Source organism: Galleria mellonella, unplaced genomic scaffold (genome assembly GCF_026898425.1).
Source record: "Galleria mellonella isolate WM207_F2 unplaced genomic scaffold, CSIRO_AGI_GalMel_v1 utg19, whole genome shotgun sequence".
Taxonomy (NCBI): Eukaryota; Metazoa; Arthropoda; class Insecta; order Lepidoptera; family Pyralidae; genus Galleria; species Galleria mellonella.
This window is the reverse complement of record NW_026442028.1, coordinates 1,105,407-1,126,143: the sequence shown is the minus strand read 5'-3', so window position 1 is coordinate 1,126,143 and position 20,737 is coordinate 1,105,407. Positions and strand designations below refer to the sequence as shown.

The following is a 20,737-nucleotide window of genomic DNA, read 5'->3' as shown; positions in this document are numbered from 1 at the left end:
TTTAAAGGCGACGGCTAATATTTTCCATCAGGTGAACTGCCTATTTATTATTAGCTATTTATTAGCTTATTTATTTGTCATTCCTAGTTGCATACCTATACAAAATGTTTTGTATGGGAAATTGTTATATATACATTTCCAATCCATTTCAACTACGACGGTTGTTAAAGTAGTTACAAATGATAGTATATTAATAGTAAGGAAATATTACTTTTTATTTTTAATTGGAAAATTATAACTAATACTTCAGGGATGACTCTGTTTTTTATAAATAAGCGTTCTTAAAACGCTTCCTCGCTAAATAATTTATGTTTTGATCTGCAATTATTAGTAACTTCATAGTATTAGCTATTAGTAGTTTCCTTGTATTTAAGTACTTATTAGCTTGAAACAATTGAGAGATACATTCGTACATATCTAATTTATTTTTGGACTTAGCGAGTTCCTAGACCTCATCGTGGCATATCGCCAATAATACTGCGCTTAATTATTATAATTGTATGTTTTATTCTAATTATAAAGTTTTGTCCTATGAGTCACGGTGTAGAGAACAATTTTGAACTACATAATTTTTGAATGGATTAAGAAACAGTAACCTTGCATTACTAGTTCACGCTATCGCGGTACCAGCGAGAGAAGTTAGATGAAGTTGAGTTAGTCCATGTGAAGAATTACGATGATTACTAAGGGAACTGCCCCTACAGATCCATCGGTATTTAGATCATAGACTTAATATAATTTACTAAGATTTAGATCCACTGCTAGCAATATAAGGATATTGCTAATAGTGAACCTATTGACGTTATAACAATCTCTTCTTCTTTAATAATATTTGTAAAAGAAATCCAAGATTATACGTATTCATACACTAGCTGTGTCCGCGACTTTGTTCAGGTGATTAAAATAATAGGTAGGTAATTCGTGAATATAAAATTTTCATATCATAAACATAAATAATCATTATTTATGTAAAAAAACAAATGACTTAGTTTTACATTTTACAATATTAGTAAGGTTTACATTTTTCTAATGTAGCTATTATTCTGTACCTATGTGTTTCTTCTATCAATTGAACAATACCTAGATATAATTAACAATAATATATAATACTTTGTTCGTAAGCTCGCAGACTAAAAGGTTTCAGTTATTTACAGTAGTATTAGTTTACAGTAGTCATCACTGTAATAATTTGAATTTTACCTTTTAGAATACATATTATTGATCAAATTTCTCCAAGAACATATTCATATCTACCTAAATTGTCAAAATTAATATGTACCAAAACTATTAGTAGTCATAATTGATTTAGGTTTTTTTTTTTTCGTACCGTTTTTGCTGTTGGTCGCAGATGGCCTTTACAGCTTCACCGGGCGCGAATTTAGGTACTATTCAAATTTTACACTGATTAAACTGATCTCATAATTACCCAGTTTCAATAAATGATTTAAAGTTTATTTTTATAATAATTCGAATATATCTTAGGGAAAGTTGTCGAAGTAATGATTTTTAGAAATGTAAGATCCTTAGATTAAGACGGGGAAATGAAATAAGTGTATAGAGTGCCGATTTATTTTAAATAATTTTTTAAAATTTTACTCAAGGAATATCAAATCAATCGATCCATTGTCAAAAAGTCGTTAATAACGACCTAGTATACTTGCATTATACGTTATAAATAACCAAGACGTAGTTATAACATACACGTTGCGCACAAACACACGACCTTTAGTTTATATAGATAGAGTGTTTCCATACAAATGCTTCGAGAAAAGAGAATAAATTTTTTAACTAAAACTAAACTTTATAACTTCCATATTTATTTTGTTTTATAATTTTTGCAACTTTTTAATGCGTAAAAACTGATTTTATTTATTAAATAATCAAATATAGATACATCAAGGTACATAATGTGCATAAGTATATAGAACAATAATAAAAAAGAGCCAGCTAATTTTTAAATTCTCTATTTATATAATTAATACAAACTTATTAAATTATAACATAACACTCTCCTAAATAATGTTTGTCGTTCTGTTAACGTCAAATATCTATTAACTTTAATCTTTTCTCCTTTTGTATATGTCCTAGAAAAAATCTAACAAGAAAATAAAAATATAATATTTCCTTTTGATATTTAACTACCATAAACTATTTCTGAAAAATCCATGGTATAGATAATCAACGAACACGTACAAGGAATTTTTTTTTTATTACCCATAAAATTAAGTGTATTTACAACAGCAAAAATCTAAACAAAAACATACATAAGAGCCCCGATGGAGCTATAATTAAAAAAAAATAGGTAAACAACCCAGGCTATGTCACTATGAATAAAAAAAATGCATATGAGGTATGCGACCAATTTATTTAATTTGAAAACTTATTATTGATATACTCGTAAATGTTTTTTAAAAAAATGTATAAAATTATGAATATTCTATTGATATTGAAGATTAATGATAATGAGATAAAACTAGAGATAAATGTGTGGATACTCTTGTTCTAATTTAGAAAGCTGAACTGTAAATACTTTTTTGTACTGTGTTCATATTTTTAAGTGGTTGCATAAAATTATTTTGTAGTTCCCTCAAAGTAAGGGCAGTTCCCTCTGTTAAATGACAGTGATAACTTCACAGATAACTTAAAAAAATAATATCTTGCTCTATGGATATGAAGATACCAAGAAACATGTGTTATTTGTTTTGAAGTTATGATTGTTTTTTGTTTTAAATTCTTTATTCGTTTCTTTTGACTTAAATATAGTTTATTAATTGAAATAGTGAAGCTATATAAATACTGAATGTATTGGATTTCAAACTAAAAAAATATTCTGGGTAAGTTATTGTTCATTATTCTTATATATTGCGTTGAAATTTTGAAATAGTTTTTAAAGTATTCAATTATTTGAATACAAATATTTGGAGCTATGATGATTGACCCAGATAAAAAGTAGTCCTCTTAGTAGGTCTTTCTGTTATCTAAATATTATGTGAATAATAAACTTTTTAACGATTGTGTACCAAGAGGTAATAAACTAATAAAACCTAGTTTTATTATTAAAGATTAACTTTTTATTTATAGAAGTGATCTCTCATATACGGGATTTGATTTACATTATTTTTATTACTTGTAGTGGGCTTTCCAAATATGAATATTAATTCATATTTGTATTTACTTTAGTAAATGGTATTCTATGTACTAATTTATAATCATAGTCCATGAATGGTCCATAATAGGTGGATTCTAAATATTTGATCCATTTAGTCAGGCTATCCACCAAAGGGATTTTACATAAATTACATATTTACCTATAAAGTATATATATATACATAAGGTATCTATTTTTTTAATGGATAAAAACGGAGTTGTAACCTGCCTACGCTACCGGTATGTACTGGCAGGGTATCAGTGAGAGGTGACAGGTGAGAATGAATCAGCCCATCATAACAAATTAAAGAATTAATCATGATGGTTTCCAGGGAGAATCATGTGGTGGTGTACCTGATAGAGTATTTTGCTAGTAATGGAGTTGTTAGGCCTCAATACTAACAATCCCTTTTCCCCCAGTCTATTATTGAGTCTATTATTATAGTGTTAAGAAAATTTTGTATAAAACTTGTCTAGACAGGCATTTCTGTCTTGCTCATGTTTCTGTCTGTGCATGTGTTCATCAGTGTGTTTTAGTTTGGAAGTTGGCAGTGACTACGGTCATTAAGTTAAAATTTATGGAGGTATAATATTTTAGCCTTCGGGAATAGCAATGCATTGACTGAAAATATTTTAATTTGATCTCACTGACTCAACCAATTCTTATGAGATGTAGCATACATATATTATTTGTGATTGAAATTTACTTATATATGTAGGTAACATAAATGAATAGAGGGAGACATTGTACAAAAGTTTTTGGTATAGGTATGTTTTTTTAATGGATGATAATATAATGGTGACCCTGCTGGTGCTATTGGTATATATTGGTGGACCACCAGTGAGGATGAGCATGAAAGGAGGTCAGTTAGCCCATTGTGATGAATGCAAGAAGTATTAATCACAATGTTTTTTAGGGGGAATAGCATGGAGGTTGACCTGATAGAGCTTGCTAACAATGGGGCCATTAGTCTACATTACTAACAATCCTTTTCTCCTGCATAGGTACATACCTATACTGAATAAACATTTTTTCAGTTGTAAGTAAAGTAGTTGGGTTGTCCTGCTGCGGCACAATAATCCTATCCTCAAATATTTCAATACATGAGGTGTATCATGGGTCACAGAGTATTCTGCAATGCTCATGTCTATAGGCTATGGTTAGCACTTTTCTTCACTTGGGCAGACAGCTTGTTTGTCATTGTAAGTATCATAAAAAGAAATTGCATTTGTAGTTTACATTAAATTTATAGGTTTGCTTTATATTAAACATAATTACCCTTAGGGTTAGATGGCTAGTAAATTTGGTGAATTATTCAAAATAAATTGTATTAATATATATGTAATATAGCTTTTTAATCCCTCTGCCCCTCCTTACATTTAAGGATTTTTTAGTATCTAGGATTAGCAATTGTTAGCAACATAATCTATCAGTTTGTCTTCTATTTAATGCTTCACCACCATTGTGATTAATTTTTGGTGTTTTTTTACAATGGACCAGTTGATGTGCTTTCATTTTCAACAAATAACCGTCACTGGTGATGGCCCGTTAGCGTATATCCTCTTCTCGTTACTGAGAAAAGAATCATTAGTAATGAGTGTCAAAAAGCTCAATTGCTAGCAATATTAGGTCAACTTCTACATGGTCCTTCTTGGTTACCGTAATGGTTTTTTTTTATTGAATTAGTCATGATGGGCTAACTGATCTGCTCAAAGAGAAAGGGATTGTTAATAATAGGGTATAAATGTCCCATTGCTATATATATACGCTATCAGATCGACCTCTATGCAGTTCCCTCTAGAAACCTTCATGGTTAATTTCTCACTGGTTCCCTGCCAGTATATGCCGATAGCAGAAGTTTCCTCCTTCGCAAACTTATTTTTTAAAATAAAATTCAGCCTATGTTACTAGTCGATAATGTACGAGTTACTTTCTACAGGTAAAACAATTTTTCATCATCATAATCATATCAGCTTTTAACTGTTCACTGCTGAATATAAGCCAAGCTAAGAGGGGTTTGTTAGTGGTTGCCACGTTTGGCAGGCAGATTAGCAACCGCAATTAGGCTTTAGAGATGTTTTAAGAGGGACGCTGTTACCTATCCCTCGTCCTCCCTTAGTCGCTTCTTACGAGACCCACGGGAAAAGAAGGGGTGGCCTATTCTATGTCGGGATCACAGGGAAATTTAACAAATTTTAAAAACAATTTTTAAATTTGGTAATTTTTTTAAAGTTTGTCTATTACAATACAACATGCAAAAAATCAAGTCTTTCCTTTTCATAATATTATATTTAGATATATAAGGAAAATTGTTAAATTCTTATTCAGTTTTAATTAATAAGCTAATCGTAAAATCTTTAATTGAAAATTTTGACAGCAATTCAATTTCTTCATTGAAGACATCGATCAATCGTACCTACTTCTTATTAATGGAGGGTTCGAGACATGTTAACTACGGCCGTATGAGTTATTGCAACAATTTAAGATTCGCTAGTTAGTTGTAATTACATCTTCAGAACCTATTTGCCAGTAGTGCTGTACTTGCAACCAATTTGCCATTAACACTAAATAGTGAACTTTAAATGACCATAAAAACGGATAATATCACTGGGTTTATCGTCAGAGAAGTTTTAGAGGTTTAATTGGACGTAAAACTACTTCTTGTCGGTGATCCTGTGCCATTTGAAATTGCATCCGATTTATAGGGACTACATTATTGTAAACACGTAGAAAGGCGCTGCCTTATTTTCATAGACTATTTTCTCTGTAACATCTGCGGCGCTCTTTCTCTTCAAATAAAACACGAGGAATCTGTTTTTTTTTTTTTATAGGAACTAGGCAAGATTATTCAGGTCATCATTTCAAACAGTTTTCTGTATGAACAGGAGCAATAGAAGCCTATTTATTAGCTATTTTATTGCTTTTCATACTTCTAATATCTGCAAGTACAAAGTACCATCAAAAAGCTAGTAACTAGACTAGCTAGAAACTAGAGTAAATAAACCTTGCCCATGTGATATAGCGCTATCTAGTGCCAAACGAAGCAGAGCTTCTACTATAAGTACTAGACAACTGATGGAACAAAATCTTTTGGTTACGATTCTCAATATATACATGTCTCTAAAAAGTAGTATTTAAAAGCGCCATGATAATTAGTAATAATGTAATGGGTGCTGTAATTATATTACAGTTTCAAGATCAGCACTTCAATGTTAGAAATCACAGTCTTAATATACATTAATAGGCATTTATTATATAAAAGTCAAGTCTAATAATGTGTTTATACGTCAATTGTCTACGTACATTTGCATTGCTAAGAACGTTTATTGTCGTCTGATTTCATATTCATTATTTCTGTACAGTTATTGAAGTAAAATTTAATATCTTTACTCATTTAATTGACAAAATTAATTGTATTAGGTATATTTTTCTTTTAAAATATCGGTTTGACTTGATGTAGACGTCAAAAAATATACTTGAATGGATAGAAAGGTTTAAGCAGTATAATTTATTCAAGTATATTTTACAAAAAATACATTTTAAAGTAGTTTGCTCAACTAAACACGTTACATGAAATGTATAATATATTTGAGCATTTTCATTAGACAATAGAATGAAATTTTCAGTCGGGAGTGAATTTTTCTTTTATATTATTTTCTTAACATAATATATATGTGTTATCTTCGCTAAGTGTGCAATGAATGTGATGATTACAACTTTTATAATCGATATTATCGCTTCGTCAGTCAAAAGGATGTCGTTGATGTGGTCGTTGGAATCGTAATAATACGTTTTATATTATTTATTATGCCAACTTTGCTAAAAGTTTTATTTACAATATTTTTTTTATTTATATTTCGTTTGCGTAATATTAATACTTGGTACTGATTTATAATTTAGCCACTTAGCATAATGTATCAAAATTAATTCTGTTGAATTAGAATGAAGAACTTTAATCATAAAGTAGTAGCTTGGGTAGTAGGGTAAATATGAGACCGACTGTACTAAACATATTATAAATAATTACGTGCTATTTGTACAGTTCATGTACCTACAATTGTTCAGTACAATAGAACTGTTAATATGCTATTGAGGTGATGAAGGGAAAGAGAAAAATGTGAAAGCAGTTGTTTGTATTGTGTGTTTGAGGTAGATTATATATGAAGTATTAGAGACAGATCATTTTTATTAACTTTATCTTGACGTTAGGCTACACCGATTATACTTTTTCTTTGTTTAAAGTATTTCGTGTGTTCGCTTAATTATACAGCATAATTTATATTATTATCTATTATATAATAGATTATATATCATAATCATCATATCAACTTTTAATTGTCTACTGTTGAACATAAGCTTCTCCTAGGGGGTTTTTTGGGTTTTTGTGGGTTGCAACCTCTAGTAGTTTCCACGCTTGGCAGCCAGATTGGTAACCGTACTTAGGCTTTGGAGATATTTATAGATGGACGCTGCTGCCCATCCCTCGCCCACCCTTTGTTGTCTCTTACGATACCCAAGATAAGATACCAGGGGTGGCCTATTCTATGCCGGGACCACACGAGATTTATTATATATATATTATTATGTTACGTATAATAATATAACATTATATCTATTAATATTATAATTGCGAAAGTTTATGATAGATGGATGGATAGACGTTTGTTACTATTTCACGCAAGAACTGTTAAAACCGATTTAAACGAAATTTGATACATGGGATGAGTAGGTTATATTCTAATTTAGCACATAGAATGCTGTATATAGATTCACGCAGGTGAAGCTGTAGGGTACAGTTAGCAATCTAATGTGACAAATGCCACGTTGGTCGCTGTGTAGCATAGTTTCCATATATATCTCTTTCGTAACTGTACAATACAATTTCAATATTTATAGAGTGCAGTCCCACTTTTTCAGGCGATATCCACAGTTGAATCGCCAACGTAATGGCCGGTTTGTGTATCTGGTGGCGTATCGGTTCCTGTGAACGGTTCTCGAGTTAGTCTAAACCGTTGTAAACACAGCAATCAGTCGTATGGCTAGAGCTGACCTCCAATTAAGGTGAGCTAAGGTCCGGTAGCAGTGTATGTGGTCTCTCATACCTAACAGTAAATATTTCAATGAATTAATATATTTAGTCTGTGTCTATGGAACTTAATGAAAATATAAGAAAAAAAAAATACTCGACCATAGATAGATAGTCTGTTGATGTCCGATAGTAGAACAAATCAAAAATAGATTAATTGATTGAATGTTTCGATTTATTAGTAATTTTAACTTATATTATTTATTTAAAAATTTGGTTGTCTTTTCATTACATTTTATTGAACTTTATTCTAATTGTGTTATGACTCTTCTCTATAATATAAACTATTAAAAACTATCTGACCGCTTCGGCTTCGAACGAGTGTAGTAATGAAGAAACTGAGACCGAATCATTCCTTTTTTTCAATAGGTGCTTTTAATAGGGGTTCTTAATAATGAGCACAATTTAAAATTATGACAGCCAGCATTGCGCATGCGGATCGGTGGCTATAGTAGTGAAAAGTTCCTATAGTGATCGAAAATAATTAGGCATCATCGAATTTAGAACATGAGTAAAGTCGATATAAATAATCATAATACAGTTCAGAATTGCCGAATATATTATTTACTACACATAAAAAAAGTGCTATTGAATTAAGAGCTTTTTTATTAGTTGCTTATCGAATCGTGTCGTCAGCTTGGTAGATATAAAGTAATTATTCTCATTTTAAGAGGAGAGATCTGTACTTAGTAGTGGGACGTTGTTTGTAAATCTTTAGGGTTAAGATTCCTCTATCGTCTGCGCAGACCTTAATTTTCGGTATCCTCCTCTATCTAGCCGCAATATATAAAATGCTGTCGTGGCCTCGTGTTTCTGACATATTCATTACGGCGTACATTTTGAGCAGAAACGATGCACCCTTGGTTCGTGTGTGCCCGTTAGTCAGATGCACGCCTCCTGCCCGATACTCGGCGACGATTTAATTAACGTATTGTACTCGTACGCTCACCGCTATTAACGTTTAGTTAAGGGTATATTATTTTCGGGCGTTATAAGTGACTTCACGCAAAAAGAGTCTTTTATTTCAGTAGCATTTTTTATTTATTTATTCACCTGCCATTTAAAGTGTAACAAACATCCTGGATGGATGTTTGTTATATCATACATCCTCATTAACTTTTGCGTTTATAATAATCATAGGATTAGTGAGGCGCTTTATGATACGCGATATCTTTCTTTTTGCAATCGGTAGATTTACTTCTGGGTTGGTCTTATCTTAATTTTGTCACGATTGAGGTCGCGGGCTTTTTTCTTAATTCGATTATTCTTTTAAATATATTATTTGTCTGTGTGTTACGCGATATCAATACAATGAGCAGTAATTCTAAAGATTAGAATCGATGTAATGTGTTCTTAATAACATGCTGTATACGGAGAGAGGCGTTTTGTTTACAATTAATTTTGAACAGCTCTATTCTTATGAGCTAGGTTTATTAACTAGAGGTAACAAAAAATATATACGTATAATTTCTTAAGTTTTTATATTATAAAGATTTTGATATGAAATCCTTTAATTTAGCCATTGTGTCCGCCTATAATAGACGACGCGTCGCCTTAACTAAAGTTTCTCGATAAGGGATTATGCGCCATTATTATGCACCGTTCTAAGCTTTCGGAAACTCAGGCCCTCGTCAATTAAGGTATCGCTGGTGCCCATCTTCCATTCAGGCGGGCTAGTGTAGTCTAGACCTAACAGCACAATGGCCGCAAATAATGAGCCAACCGGTAAACGTTACTTAAATGGTTTTCGGTAGATGAAAAGGTCACACGAAGTCTATGTAAGGGCTAAGATTTTAATAGGGTGTCTGCGGCCTTAGAATGACTATTGGTGATTTAGTTGTACAATTCCTTATAAACAAGACGGTAATTAGATGTTCACGTACTGTTATGGGACTTGCTCCGTAGCGTAGAAGTACAACATTGATGACGCATTATTATTGTCTGAGAGATTTAGGATTTGCCTTATCAAACAGCTAATGTTGTCCCTTTATTCCCATTAAACGTAGTTGTTTTAGAAATAATAAAGATTATTAAATGAAATACAAAAAGTCTTTGTATGAATTTAACCATCTAAAATTCGACCTAGTATAATTGAATATTACTCACCTTATAATTAAATATTATTTGTAGTCTCCAAAAATATCTTCAGTCAATTTCATATAAATTGCTTCTAATAGATTTAAGTCTAAGATTTTATCACAATAACCAAATACACTTTATTAAATTAGAATCTTAGAAGTGTTTGTGTTGATTGAAAAATGTTTAGAAACATCTAAAGCCTTGTTTCACCATGTACCGTATATCGTGAAATGAAACTTTAATCATTAATACGGAGGTGATTAAAGTTCTCACCCCTTTTGATAAATCTAAATGTGATCAAGACATTTTTTATTTTTTGTTTCTAATGGAGGAACTCTAATAATAAGTTAAGCAATTATAAAAATTCTTTCATTTGTACAAAACTACATTAAGGAAATTGAGCTGTATCTTATTAAAAAAAAAACGTAAAAATAGTAACAATAAAAAATAAGTTGCAAATTTTTGTGTAAGTATGGAATTTTAAGGGCTTAAGTAATATAAAATTTACGGTAATTACAAAATCTATCGGCAATTATATTAAAGCTCTATCTTTTCTAGATTAATCTTTGATGTTGCCAGTATAAGGGCAAAGCTGTAGGAACATATTTAACCGTTTGGTCTAAGTTCTCACGGATGACCATTTCTAGAGACGACACGGATTTTAATCGCTACAAGTCGTATGTAATTTATCGCTCAATGTAACATGCCGGCGACGAGGGTTTTAATGTCCTTTACTAGGTATTCGAAGCTAATAATATATCACGTTTACATAACGTAGGTTACGACATTTATGGTAATAATTCAGTAAAGGACCAAATTAAACGCTATAACGTCAATATTACTTAAACGGTCTGGTATTGTATCACGGCTTTGACAGCCAGTACTAAATATAGACACGCGTTGGTCTAGAATTTATAAGCGGCTTCTAAAAGATATCCCTCTTATTCTCCCTTATATATTATTATATATCCTTATATTATCGTTTCGCTGTTACATGATATATGCTAATAACCTTTATGATTTTACCGTATTTTTTTTATTATTCTAATACTGTTGCCCGGAAATGGCTTTTACAGCTTTACCGAAGGCCGTTCACAATATGCAACGCTATATCGATAGAATATATTCATGCCGATCTGGGAAGGGTATCTTTCGCTTCTTATTTATTCTTTTTTGAATTGTCAAATAAGTTTAAAATGTAATCAATGAATTTTCTGGCTGGAATAATAAAAATTTTTAGATGTAATTATCATGATAATAGAATATATTTTTATGGATAGAATTTATGTTCAAGTTTATACAGTTTAACCTTTTCTTTATGAATTGTAGTATGTTTTTAGTGAAAAGTTTTTTTAGTGAAATTTGAAATGAAACAGTAAAAAATATTATAAGAAATATAAGTTTAATATATTTTTTTTCTGTAATATATGGAAGGATTATTAATGCTAGTTCAACAAAATGCAACAAAGGTTGGATAATTTTATGTTTTAGCTTAGTGAAACTCCTTGAGCGTTGAGTAACAGACATTCAAACATTGTTACAAACTTTCACATTTATAATATTATTAGGATTAAAATATATTGAACGAATATTAGAAAGCATTATGACACGATGTTCAATCTAAAATCCTGGTTCTCACGGGTGTCACACTGCATACAAGACGGTTGTGGGTTTGTCGGGCACGCCTATACAAAATGTTTGTTGTTAGATCACTGAGGTGTGAAACTGAACTCGCATTGTACAATTCTTGAGTAATTGTATTGTAATTGCATTTATTTTGTTTGAATTGACAGCCGAATAAATGCGAATGATGTATGGGTAAATATTGAGGTTATTCGCTGAATATACCAGTATGTTTGATTCATTTTTAAATTTTTTTTTGTTTGTTAGTCAGTATTATAATACCAGTATAATTTGCACTCCAAAGAATAGCAACTTCATTCGATGACTTTGATTTCATTTGATATTTTTATTTTTAATCAATTTCAAAAAGGAGGACTTTTATTTTCAATTTGTATTTTTTTGTGACTAAGTTACGAGATTACGTAGCCAATTTATAACTGAATTTGATATGAGTATTTTTGCAATTGCTGGGTTTTACTTCGGTGTTGGTGTATATAAACTTAACGATAATTGAAAATGTCTTTTTCTTTGAGGAACAATAAAACTGTTTAATTTCGAAATTATATACATATTTGTTTTATAATACGAAGATGGCAAACAAGGTTTTTTTTTTCTGAACTTGAAACAAAAACAGAGTTCTTAAAAACAATAAAATAATTAGTGATACAATAGTTACTACATAAATAACTTGAATTTATATTATTTCTATGCAACAAAGAACAATAAGACCAATGAAATTTTAAGTGCTACAATTAATCGGCATAGCTGGGTACCCTTTCCGTTCGAACAATAATAAAATCTGCCCATTAGTGAGAAATATATATCCGTCTACAAGTTTACAACTGTCGCGGTGTTTGTACATGTATAAATGTATATATAAGCATATTATAAGCTACATTTTTTTGTAGTTTGTTTTGTAATTCAAGTAAAATTGGATATTGAATAAAATGAGTGTATCTTATTGTCTGGGACTTCGTGGTTAGTGCAACATAGAGTTGCAAACAACGTGATGGCTCATCTGATAGAAAGTGGGAACTGTGGCTTATAGACTTGAACAGTATTATAAATATCACATAATATACTCAAAAGCCTCTCGCGTTGGCATAATATGTATGTTATGCCATGTTATTTCACTGTAATATCCCGCTCTCCGAAACCAAAACAGCCATGCAAGCTCAGCTGCTTGCTTGTAAGAATAAGTAGACGGCTTTTTTACAAAGTTTCTCTTTGGTGTAATTTGCTATGACTTGAATTGGTTTGATACTTTCCGCATGTTTAGATAAATAAACTAATTTACACTTAGGAAATCAGAAGCATTATTTCTCATAGTTGTATTGCAATACTTACAAATCCGCGCCCAGTACACGCATTATTTTTAGGCGTGCGTCATTACGCGTTGTTAGGCCTCGGGTGTATTCCTTAATCCATCAAATTATGTACCGACCATCATCTTAATATCCTCCGCCCCTCAACCAGGCTTTCAATAATCCCGCACCGCATTGATAGACCGTAATTATAGTACCGCATACTAGTGTTGCCAGGTACACAGATTTATGTGGGATGTCCACATTTTTAGAGGCGTTAACACCAGCCCCTTAGACAAAATACATAAGTGCAATGTTGCTATAAAAAAAACAATTGTAAGGTAGGTTGTTATCTTGTACGTTGTATACAGTAGCGCTAATCTCAAGTTGGTTTAGTGAAAAATCGAAGTGCTATGTGCAACGCCACTTAATTAATAGTAAATAGAGATATTTATTGTACTTAGATCTGTTGTAGTAGGCCCATCTAACGTGTCGTAATTAATTTTTTTTATCTTTTATTTCAGAAATTTTTAAATAATAAAAGATTAAAGGGTTTACTCTTGAATCTAATATCGTTATAAAACTAAACTATTTGCCAATGTAAATTTTGTAATGTACTCGTGGAAGGATAATTAAAATTAGGTTAGAATTGGTTCTGTAAGTTTGCACTGTGCAGTTAACTGTCTATTGCTGAACATAGTCTTCCCCTATAAAGGGAGTTTTGATAGTAGTTGCCACGCTTGGAAGGCGGGTTGGCATACGCAGTTAGGTTTTTAGAGATGTTTTAAGAGGGACACTGCTGCTTATCCCTCGCCTCCCCTTCATCGCCTCTTACGACACCCACGGGAAAGATAGAGACGGCCGCCTCAAGTGATGCCTGTATTTATCTATATTAAGGATATTAAAATAGTTATGTAACAAATAATACATATTTAGGGAGTTTCTTACTAATGCGGGATGAGCTACCGATTTGCTGTTCTGTCCCAATAAAACGTACCCAGTACCTTGACAATGCGAAGATTGGTACATGCGCGCGAACAAACCTGCCCGCGGCCGATTGTACAGTAATTCGGTCTGCTCAGTTTGCATTGTGGGATTGTTTAGATTGTACAGATATACGGAGTGTGTTCAACTTTATTGCAAAATGTTATTTGTTTCACAAACGTTCGGTTTCTATTGCATCCGTACCGTTCGGAGGGATATCGATTTAATAAATCGTTCCGTTCATATTAAAGGGATTCTGAGATGGTTAATGATATGAGCGTTTAAATGATAATTAAACATTGTGTTCCACAAATAAATGTTACTTAAATTGTGGCAAAACCAATCAATTTAATTGCAAAATTAAACTATTGAACGGATTTTGATAAAGTTTACTTTTACTGGTTGAACACATCTTTATAAAGATGCTAACGATTTCGATATCACCTGTATAATGTATGGAATGTAGTGATTAAATCCATGTTCAAGGAATTATTTTAAAAGACTAAGCAGGCTTATCAAGTTCATTCAAGTTAAAAAAATTACAACAATAGCTAAAATAATTTTATCCTCCGTAAAATATCTAGTGCTATATATGTAGAGCTATATATGTATATATATAACATAGCAAAACTGTGTTTTTTTGGTAGGTTAAAATAAAATGTTAACTTCGCCTGCGCTGTCGATATACGCTGACGGGGAATCAATGAGAGATGATACGAGAGGATGAAAATAGGTCAATTAGTCCATCGTGACGAATTTCACAAGAATTAATTACAATGGTTTCCAAGGGGAAGTGCGTGGAGGTCGACCTGAAAGGGTATATTGTTAGCAATGGGGCTGTTAGACCTTATTACAAACAGCCTTTTTCCGCTCGCATAGCTTTAGTTAGGTAATTTATTTAAAACAAGGACTTAAGTGTGACAGTATTTTGTGTGTAAAAAACAATCAGACAGTGATGCTTTCAATGGCACCGATTTACATACAAAGTTAGTTTGGAGTTCCAATGCAAATGTTAATTGTTTATGTAAATAGATTCGTTACCTGTGTTTTTACCGAAAGGACACTTTGTGAGATACCTACATGTCATGTCATTAACATTTTGTTATTTAAGTAATTTATCTATATATATATATGTGTTGTTATTTGAGTAATTTATGCCGTGTGGTCTTGACATATAATGGGCCACCCTTTCCTTTCACGTGGATGTCGTAACAGGCGACTAAAAGAACTTCACATTCAACATCACCAAAAACCTAACTGCTGTTGCTGACCTCCGTGCCATGCGTGGCAACTACTCGAAAAATCCCTCCAATGCTAAGCTGCCATAGCATATGGCCCCGTTCTTTATAGCAGTTTATGGGGGAGGCCTATGTTCAGTAGTGGACCGATAACCGCTGATATGGGGGGAAGGGATTGTTAGTAATGGGGAGATTAGCCCCCATTGCTATCAATATACCCTATCAGGTCCTCCACGCGGTTCCTCCTAGAAATTATCTTTATTCTTTCTTTATTCTTTATTGTACACAAAAAGGTTATTGAAATGTAAAAACAAACATAATAGTGCACAAGGGCGGGCTTATCTCCAATAGAGATTTCTTCCAGCAAACCCAATATGAGAAAAGTGACAGTTCATTAGTAGTTACAGTCATACGAGGTTTGTCCGGAAAGTACGTATAAAAGTTTTTTAAAAATTTTATTTTACAATTATTCAGGTAAATCAATTTTATCCCCTTCAAAGTACTCCCCCTGTGACATAATGCACTTGTGCCAACGCCGTTTCCACTGTGAGAAGGCTCCTTGAAAGTCCTCTGGTTGTAGGTTTCTCAGCTGCCCCGTCGTAGCTTTTTTTATCTCATTTATGTCCCCCAAATGCCGCCCCCGAAGTACCAATTTGGTTTTTGGGAACAAGAAGAAGTCACACGGGGCCAAATCCGGCGAATAGGGGTTGTGTTCGGTCACCGTAATGGAATTTTTACTCAAAAACTCACGGAACGATCTTGGCGCAAATTTTTTTCATTTGAAGTTCGTTTCTTAGAATTTCGTGGACCACGGTTTTGCCCAAATTAAGCTCTTCAGCCACCTGTCTGACCGTTAAACGACGGTCCCCATTAACACAAGTTCGAATTCTTTCCACGTTTTCGTCGGAATGTGAAGTGGAAGGACGTCCTGAACGTGGGTCATCTTGAACGCTTTCTCGGCCCTCTCTGAATCTTTTTAGCCACTTGTGGACGGTTGGTTCCTTCACAGCATCATCCCCATAAACTGTTCTTAGATCGGCAAAAATTTCACGGCCATTCTTGCCGAGTTTCGAGAGAAACTTGATTACGACGCGCTGCTCTTCAACGGAAGCGGGCTCCATGCCGACGGGGTTTCGTTAAGAGGTAACTTCACAGATGGCGTGACAAGCCAGTTCGCACCGCACGGCGGTCAGACCAGAACTGAAGCATTGTTAGGGACATAAGGAAGGGGTCCTGCGCTTACCTGGCCTCCCCACTCCTCTTTCTCGCATTCCAGAACACTTTTATACGAACTTTCCGGACAGACCTCGTACATGTGTACCAATCGACTTAAATGTTATAGTTAAAAATAAATAAATAAAATATCTTTACAATTGAAAAGACCGATAGGTATAAATAAAAATATATATATATATAAGTAAATACATATAAATAGATATATATATATATATATATATATATATATATATATACATAAATATAATAAGTACGTAATTCAGCATTGTGAGAGGTAATAATTCTTCAGACAATTAAAACAATTACCTGTTAAAGCTAATGTAAAATACAATTTTATCTATCTACCCGTCAAAACCCGGGGAGGATCGCTAGGCTTCTTCTATATCTATCTATCTATACTTATAATAAATCTATAAAGAGGTCAATTCTATACATGAAATATATTTCCAAAATAACTATGGGGGGGGGGGGATTAGTGATCGATACTGATGCCAAAAATGCAATCAGTAAATTTTTTGTCTGTCTGTCTTTATGTTCATTATAGAAACAAAAACTACTCGACGGATTTTAACGAAACTTGGTACAATTATTCTTCATACTCCTGGGCAGGTTATAGTATACTTTTCATCACGCTACGATCGATAGGAGCAGAGCCGTTTTTAAGCTTCCGTCGGGTGTGCAGCCTTAATGGCCACTTTTTAAAATGTAAAAATGTCCACCCGTGCGAAGCCGGGACAGGCCGCTAGTATATAATAAACGTAAAGAGTACAAATAAAAAAAAAGAAAAAAAAACGTACGGTAATGTAAGTGTACTGCTGCCTCTCAGATTAATTTATTTTATTAACGGCGTTTTCCAACATCAGGGGAAAAATACGCACACGATGGTTATTCCTGATATATGGGTAGGTAGTCAGAAAAAAATATGGATCATTGCAGAATTAGTCGAAATAAAAATCGACATAAAGGTTTTCTTGTCGACCAGATTTGAAGTCACAAATCTGACCTTTGGGGTAAGGCAGAGCTTGAGATCTATATAAGTCAGGAGAAGATAGAATCTTTACGTTCTTTCTTAAAATGATAGCTAAATTGCTGATGTTTCTAATATGCATAACTGATTGATTATATACTGTACTACTAAAATTTGGTAATGTGCTCATATATTTTTGATGTTGACCAAAAATATACGAGTACATTATCAAAATTTTACTAGCTACGATAAATTTTGTCTTTTTTTGCTATATTCAGTTGTTCATCTGATTCTAATAATAATTTTGTTGACCTTTTTATTTGTGAAAGGATGTTTATGGGATTTAGAAGTTTTGTACGTGTTTATAGCATTTTGTTATTAACTGTACCAATCTACTTACAGCTCAGTGGTAAACTTGACTAATAAGCTCAATATAATTGCTTTAAATGATTTATTTTAGCGGCAAGATCAAATAACAAATAATAATGACGTGATTTTACAATTATGCATATTTTATTATATATGTCTTTATTTATTGTATCAGGTGTGGCAAACAAGTTAATCATAGCTGATCATTATGCTTAGAGCAATGAATATATTAGTAACAATATATGGTAAAGTTTGTGGCATTCCTTTTCATCCGTTAGTTCTCGATAACTAGATTTTCAAAATAAAAGTGTCTTAATCGATATTGCCGTAATAGATATAACACTGGTTATGTGACCATTAACCGAAACCACAATAAGTAAGTAGTAAGTATATAACTTCTGTTTGCCTAAAAATATGGCTACTATTTGCACTCAATTGAACTAACTTCAACCTCCTATTATGTGATTCAAAGATCGTTCGAAAATGGAACATAGCGCGCTCGGTAAAGACGTCATCAGTTTATATATCACCAATTTATACTTATAGCAGTGAGAACCATGGATCACGCTGTTTTTGTATGAAGTGTCCACAGTGTTACAACATGACGACGCACGCACTCCTACTTCATAGCAGAAATAGATATTAGGCCAGAAGACTAATTGTATTATACATATCTGTAACACAGAAAGGGACTTTCCTTCGAAATGCTAAAAATATACTGGCTGTTGTTTGCCACTATGGTCAGCTTAATAATGGGCATAGCCCATTAATCAAATTTCACCTTTCGTTCGAAATTCAAATTAATTATTCGATGCATTCACAATTAATAAAATTATTTAAAAATAGAATCGTTTCCTTTATGAATTTATAAATCTTTTTAATTAGAAATCTGGAAAAAATGTCGCAAATTCCAATTTTATAACTTAGGCAGACGTTCAAGTTCAAAGGGCGAGTTACTGCAAATTGTTTAGCGACATCACCGTTTTTACTAGCAACAGGCGGCCACTTATCGCTCTGGGCCCTACAAATCCCGGGCTTTCTCTGGTAAATGTCCTACGAAATTGCTATCGTGAGTCCCGCTCGGACCATAAAGCAGGCGGGGACCCGTCGCTTTTATGATCCAATAATAATGTGCTAAAACAATGCTATACATGTTCTGATGCGCGAATCTAACTTACTACGTGTTTCGCATTGTTTTTTGTAAATAAAAAAAGATAATTATGCTCACGACTATAATCCCCATGAGTCGGAGATATTTTGAAGACTGTTGGTGTTGTAGTGAATATAACACAGTGACTATATTAAAATCCAATATGGCAATAAAACGAACATACTGCAATACCGCTTCAATCGGTTTAATTATCTTTGATATTATTATTTTCCATCACGAAAGAGTTAGTCAGAAATTTAAATTGTCACACAGTATTTTTGGATTCATCTAAATAAGATATTTGCGGTCTAAAAGTCAGGTTGGATGCTGCTGTACTACGAGGCTCTCTTTAGAATATTAAGGTATTATTATAAAATATTCCAATTATAATATTCTAAATGAAAAAGTTTGTCATTCAATCACGTTTAAACGGTTAAACATATTTAAAAATATTTTGTAAGTTTATGGACCATACTCTAAAGTACAGACGCTGAACTGCAAGTGAAGGAAAGCCAAAAGAAAAATATAACCATGTGTATATGCTTGGTAAAGTTTGATTTCTGTGCTCAGTGAAATGTTAATGGATTCATGCGGACAAAGTCAGTGGTTACTGGTATAGTAGTAGCTAAGATGAGAACTGTCATTATATCATTAACAGCAAGATGGACAGCGGCCACTGTCCCAAATATTAGACCGTTCGCTCATTTCAGAAAACGTCGTAGCCTCGGGTGAGTACGGTACTCTCCTGCGTGACCGTGCCTCTGGCCTCTGGCTTCCTCTAAATTAATACACGATTGCATTGGCCACATTGTCTCGTTGCGATGGCGTGACAGCCTGTCGTTATATCGGAACACTTTCTAGTCATGTTCTGGAGTGATTTCAATGGAATTTGTAACAACGGTGTCGTCTGGGTAAAGTAACTAAACTGGCATTAAGACATAGATTCTCTAGAACTTTTACAACATTACTCCTTTTTAAGCTACTTCCAAAAGAAGGAGTTTCTTAATTCGTCTAATGTCTATGAAATATCTTTTTGGTTGTCGGTGTGTTCTGTCACGACTTACGATTTTAGTACTTGCGTTTTTCGTGGAGCAAAATGTACTGAAAGTGCAAAAATTATACGACATATTAATTGCTACGTAGATATTGACCTATATTTATTAGATAGACAGTACAGAAATGTATTGGGACAAATCATAAAAAGAACGTGCCTAATGTGCTATTCGTTAACATAAATATGTTGGGAAGAAGGGATTGATTAACAGGGACTGGCAACCCTGTTACTAGCAATACACCCTTCAGGGTTGACCTATACGCGGTTCCCCCTGGAAACCATCGTGAATAATTGCTAGAGACTTCGTCACGATGGGCTAACTGACCTGCCTTTTCATCTTCATCTGTCATCCTTCACTGGTATCCCGTTGGCAAATACTGTTAGCGCAGGCAGAGTTACTATTTCATTATCATTCATTGACAAAAAAAAAAACAAATTTATTTTAACATTTTGTCTAAGATCTTAATAGACTGACCAAAAAACTAACTACCTAATTAGA

General features: G+C 32.9%; 1 protein-coding gene across 2 annotated transcripts in view; it reads left to right on the top strand.

The window, feature by feature from the left end:
• Positions 1-2,670: 2,670 nt before the first annotated feature.
• The window catches only part of LOC113521180 (protein N-terminal asparagine amidohydrolase), a 107,041-nt gene continuing 88,974 nt past the window's right edge, over positions 2,671-20,737 (top strand). For both annotated transcript variants that reach the window (XM_052894038.1, XM_031912859.2), the window contains exon 1: positions 2,671-2,834. The gene's annotated coding sequence lies outside the window, so the exon portion shown is untranslated. The remainder of the gene's footprint in view (positions 2,835-20,737) is intronic.